We start from the raw sequence: 6658 nt of genomic DNA on the forward strand, positions 1-6658 counted from the left end.
GCTGCGGTAGAAAAAATGCGGGACCAAATAGTCAATCGTAAAGTTTACCCCCTACATAATCCCACTATACAATCCCTTCACACAAGAGCGGCCGGGGTAGCGATATGACATAAACACACAATGGGCACACACAAATTGTAGACTAAAACAATTATATCATATGATAAAGATTATATCATAGGATATCAAGCTGAAACTTCAATACCACCACGGCCGCCCTGGTTGAAAAGAATGAGAACAACATTCCCAGATTCAAAGTTGTACTCCTTAGTAAACTCCGACCAGCAGGAATCGAACTTCATCCTTCCATCAGTAGTAGTGTAGTATGCACCATGAGGGTGGTAGCCATAGTCATCAACAAAAAAACATGCCTCCCCGCTTTCGAGAGATATTCAAGGACCTAACAACTTCCTTCGGTATACGCTGAATAATAAAAATTAAATTATATATGGGAAGGATATAAAGGATAACTAAGATTACATAAAGAAAACGAGAATTATACCGGTCCATTGCCCTTCAAATCGGTATTCGTCAAGGTGTGCACAAAAACAACACCAAGACCAAGACCACGCTCACGGAGAAGTTGTTCCTTCTTCAATGTTTGAGCGGTAGTAAGCATAACACCTTTAGTGTGGACAAGCTGCAGTTGGAATTTCTGCATACAAATTTAAAATTAATAAAAGAATAAAAAAAGAGGAGATATAACATCGAGTTATATTAAAAAAATGGGCAACACATGGTAAAAGATAAAACAGAATTACCATCGACACGATGCTTTTCGGTGCCATCGGGACCCTACTGCAAAAATCCCAAACAGTTCGGGAGCACTATCAAACCCAAACATGATACGGTCACCAACTTTCGGGTCGTAGTCATGAAGAAATTTTTGGTATCCGGTACCAAAAACACGTGTCTTCGAACTGCCTTTCTTAACATGAAATTTGTACTTCACTTCATCCGATGTAACGACAAAGAAGATATTACCAACAAGGTTGTTGAGCTGCCTCCTCACAAAACAAGGCACGGTCTGAAAAAACGAGTAGAACAAAAATGCGAGAAAATAAGGATATAGTCTAGAATGCTGTCAACAAAAAAGATACATTCTAAAAAAGGATATATACCATAAAGTCATCAAATCTGCTTCCAAGATAACAACGAAATGAGCGAGAGTCTCCCGCCTCTGTCGACAATGATTGCCCATCGAACCACAAACAACACGGTTCATCCTGTGTATATTTAGCAATTACCAAAGCTAGTAAAAAATACAGGTAGGTAGGGCATATTCATAGAAATCTATCCATAGATGCTGAAACCATACACACATATATCCATAGATGCTGAACAAACAAGATTATTCGAGAGGACAAAAAGGATTTTCAACAAACGAGAGAAAAAGGAGGTGAGGTGAAGTAGTGACATGTAAAAACATATTTTCCTACCTCTCAAAACAAACGAAAATCTTCGAGAGAGAAAAGAGTTTTTCGAGCGAGAAAAGAGAGAGAAAGAAGATGAAGGAGACTTGCTTCACCGCATGAACAACGGAGGGCGGAAGGCAAAACCAACCAGGGGCATTATAAATACAATAAGTAGTAGTAGCTGCCTACAACCGCTATTTAATGAGGTCTGTGGGGTAGATGGTGGTTGCTATCCTTTAAGTTATTCAAAAGTCAAACACAAAGTATCTCATGCAAAAATACATTGAATCATAAAGTTGCACTTCAAAATTATTTAAAACCATATGATTTACAACTTCAAATGTACAACAACATGTTGACTACATGCCTTTGTTCGGACTATAGGTTAGGTCGGAACAATTATGGCATGTTAGTCATTTTTTCAACATACATAAAAAACAAATGCTCATTTGTGGACGAAGTGCACAATTATACCAAAGTAGGCATCACTTCAACACATCAAACTACACCAAACCTCATGAAAAATTTAAATTTGAATTTTGCACATGAATGTCACAACATTTACTCGGTCCCACTAGTTACTGATGATTTTACATTGAATTTAGCATTTATTATGAGTTTTACTCGTTTTTGTCATTTTTTAATAAAAAAATCAACAAACACCTAAAAATGTCAGAAAAATCTGAAACTCCTTAGGCACACATACCTACCCTTCATGACCACTCACAAAAATTTGCAGCTCAATCCGAGTATTTGAAGTGCGAGCTTGCTTGAAAAAGAGCCCTTCACCGACATGATCGATGTGGGTCCACACATGGATCGACCCAACCAACATGAGGTTCCACAAGTGTTTTCGAGACAAAATCTCACATGTGTGAACAATAACATGTATATGTGGGATGTGTTCTCACATATACCTCACATGCAAAAGGTTTTACAACTTCGGGGTCGACGATTCGACCAGTTCTGCGAAAATGTCCTCACTTGTGTAAATTCACATCAAACTACACCAAACCTCATGAAAAATTTAAATTTGAATTTTGCACATGAATGTCACAACATTTACTCGGTCCCACTAGTTACTCGATGATTTTACATTGAATTTAGCATTTATTATGAGTTTTACTCGTTTTACGTCATTTTTTAATTAAAATATACATGTACGAGTTCCATTTTCGAGTAATATTTTTTCTTTCACGGCAAAAACTTGTTCCCTCCAAATTGTAGTACGCCGGCTGCCAAAACGCCCAAATTTTTTGTTCCCTCCATTCCTCCCGGGCACCCCACCTATCAAATATTTCGCCCTCCCTTATATACGTCGTGCCTCTACCCCATGATTTACGAGCATCTTAACTACCCACACACCCGACCTCATCCTCTCGTGCTCACCCCGATCCGGTGTCTTCGCCGGACGTTCATCCATCTCGCATCTATCTCCCGGCCGGTGGTCGCCATGGCCGGCGGTCGTCGAAACGTCGGGGTGAAGGAAAATCGCACACACACGCCGAAGAAGGCGCCGGCTCGAAGAAACGCCAAGGTAAATCTGTCGGTGATCGGCTTGTTGTTGTGTTTTTCGGATGGTTAGATCCGAGAGATCGGTTTTACATGTCTACCACGCCGTTTGACCTATATCTAGATCTTGCATATTTGATAGATCCAATCCCGACATCATACGTATAGGGTTTATCGTTTTTATTGCGGAGACAATCATGCCGTGCTATACAATCTTTGCCATCCCGCTGCTTGTACAATCTTTTGCATAGACAATTGTTTGCCGAAACACTTAGCTGAACTAATTCCAGCCGTTGCCGAAAACAGCCTGACGAGCTACAGTGAACAACGACATTGCTTCGGACTTTTATTCGTCGGTTTCGGAGGAAGCAGAGTTTGATCTAGAACAATTGTTTGCTTGTTTTCTATGGAACTAGTTAGTTTGCACGTGCAATGCACGTCTTAACAATGTAATGAAGTTTTTTTAATCATGTACTTTGTTTCATCGGTCTATTTATTTCCACAATTTTTGTTTATCTATGTCTTTCAAAAGTCAAAAATCAATTTTCAGCACATATCTGAACTTCTATCAGCACATATCTGAACTTCTATCAGCACATATCCGAACTTCTATCGGTATAGGACTGAACTACCGATACCTCATTATGTGTCAATTATTTGTTACGAGTAGATATCTAAAAGCACATGATGTCCCTTAGCCTGCCATATGCCCCCTCTTATGTTTTGTTCGCCGACATCATACGTAGACTCTTATGTTTTCAATCATTTGCTTGCTTGTACAATATTTTGGAAAGACAATTATTTGCTGTTTTCTATGGAATTGGCGCCCTCTTATGTTTTGTTCACGCTCAGCTCTTCCGATTATTTCAGCGGAGACACAAAACCCCGTCAAGCCGGCATATGAGCTTGCCAAGGAGAAACAAATGCAAGAAAATGTAGTACGCATGGAAAAAAATTTCGCTGAAAAATATGGACCTGCCCACAAATTTCAGAAAGATTTCTCTGGTTTTGCACGTACATTAGTGTATGGTGGGGTACAAATAGGAACTAGTAACAATCTAAAGGACTCAGTCTGCGAAGAGATGGAGGTCGAAGAGGACCCTTCGTATGAACCGAATCCAGAAGAGATAGCTACTGCTGATGATGATCTTCATTCAGATGAGGATCAGCGCAACGTCGGCAAAACTTCGGCTCAGGTCCGTGGAACTATGTCCGAACTATGATAGGAAATACGTACATGCTAAATGTTTCCTACTAATGTAGCCTCTACTTTGCTTGCGAGATAGTTGCTTCTTCCGCAATAGTTGCACGGAAGAAGCGATCCATACCTCAAGTTGCACCATCCAACATTGCAACAAGATCAATGGCAACAAGCCGAACTCGAAGCTGGGTCATCGATGAGCCGATGGCCACTGCTGGTCCGAACAACGAAGGAGCACCCTCACCTAACCGGATCATGACATCCGGAGGCAGCACCTCATCTCCCGAGGACAATCAAATTGTAAACTTTGAGCGGCAAGGTATGAAAGTTTGTAAAAACTAAACAACCGTACCGCATATTTTCATATAAAAGAGAATCATTTCATATCTCTTATTTCGGAGACATTGACAACATGCGGCGGTAGTAAGAGAAAGAGAGGTGGACGCGGACGTACCATGGGCCATGGACTACATGAGTACACAAGAAGAAATGGTGGCAATAAGATGCCAATTGAATTCACTCCTGGTGTCGGGAGACCCAAGGATTATGTCCGGTCGGCAAAGCTGAGCAATGAGGTTGGTATTCACATCCGTGAAAAAATGCCGCTTGCAACACAGCTGGACACGAGTACAAGAAAGATGACACTCTCAAACATGTCATTCCTCATGCTATAAGTACGATAGCGGTGAGTCCTGTACAATCTTGGTTTAACCTAATTAGTATGCTACATGATCATCTATCTAAGAATCTACTTGATTAATGCATCACTATTTTGAAGGGAAAGTTTAATATGGACAAAAATGATGAGGTGGCTCAAGATGTGTGCACTCGATATGCTTGCAAGTTAGTATTCGGCGGTTCCGATATAGGCTTAAAAAGGAGTATTGGCCGAAAATTAAAAATCTCACACTGGAGCAAGCATATCTCAAGAAGCCAGGTCATGTAGAAGAGAATAGCTGGAAAGAAGCTGGTGAAAAGATGGTTTGATGAGAAGTACCAGGTACATAAACGTTATTGCTTTCGATAACAGCTCATCGAATTCTTACATTTCTACGATCCGGATAAATAAAATGCATGTACTTGAACATAGGAATCTGTGTGTAATAAATGGAAAGAACAGAGAAGGCTGTGAAACGAGTTCCATACCACTCGGATCTCGAAGCTATGTTGCTCACTGGGAACATCTAGTAAGTGTTCGAATTTCCCAATACGAGTTCATACTTCGTCATACACGGTGTACAATGGTAATGTGCATTCTACATTTTTTCAAGCGAGAAGGCTAAGCGACGGGAAGAAGAAACCTCTCCAATTGAATTTTTTAAAATCACACACACTAACAAGGATAACATTATGAGTGCTTGAAGCAAAAAGTGCATATGTAAGAAATATTTCTTATTAGCACAATATAATATAATCCAGTTTTGTATGTTGTCCATGCAATGATTGTAATCTTTATGCAGGATCAAATGGTGGCAAAAAAGCGGCGCCACGCAATGAAGATGAACCTGATTTGAGCTGATTTGCAAATTGTTCAGCTAGTTCGAGCGAGAAAAGCCCATCCACCACCCGCAACAGCACATTCCTACCAAGATTGGGCGTCGCAACAAGTTCCGGGAAGTCTTCTGTCTCGGCTACACGCATCGAGAGCTACAACAAAGGCGGCGAGATCAAGAGCGAGAACTCCATACGAGCGGTGAAACGTACCACGGTGACATGCGGGCAAGGCTGCAAGAACAAGATGAAAAATTTGAAGAGATCGGGGAAGAAGCGAGGAGGAAGAACTTGAAGGCTGTGAAGAAAGCCCAAGAAGAAAAGACTACGGCTTATGAAAAGAGGTGACGAGAAATGGATGCCGTGCTTAATTTGCTCTTGAGGACATCCCAGCCACCATCCATGTCTCAATCCCGGGGCAACTAATCTATTGCACCACCGTCCTACAACATTATTAATCATAGGTCTTTTAATTTCTTTGTGTTCCAATTGTAATTTTCTTATGAATCTTTCGGTTCAGTGAGAGACATATATACTTCTTGTGCCACCATTTAAGTATGATATTTATTGTCTACTTTTTGATATTTCGCCGGTTTTTTGTTTCCCAAATTTCGCAAATAATTCAAATGCTCTCAAATTTTGTCAAATTCAAAAGGTGACGGAAAATGTCACAACGTCACTATTAAATGAAACCACGTGGCACCAATTTCTGGTCCCACTTGTCGGAATTTGTGGGTCCCACCGATCGAGCATTATTGGGACCCATATGTCGGCAACAACCTGGTCCCACTTGTCTGAATTTTGTGGATCCCACCGGTCGAATATTGTGGGTCCAGACTTGTCATAATATTTTGTGGGTCCCACCGGATATCCATGTCAGCGCCGTCGGACCCATGTTGTCAGAAGCCAAATGGACCCACATGTAAAGCCACGTATGCTTTTTTTGGACCAATCGGAAGCTTCCCAAGATTTAGATATTGACGAAAGTTGCAATTTTTCGTGACAAACCTGTCTATCAACAATGAACCTTTGATGTTGA

This window comes from Lolium rigidum, chromosome 1 (assembly GCF_022539505.1).
Source record: "Lolium rigidum isolate FL_2022 chromosome 1, APGP_CSIRO_Lrig_0.1, whole genome shotgun sequence".
NCBI classification, from domain to species: Eukaryota; Viridiplantae; Streptophyta; class Magnoliopsida; order Poales; family Poaceae; genus Lolium; species Lolium rigidum.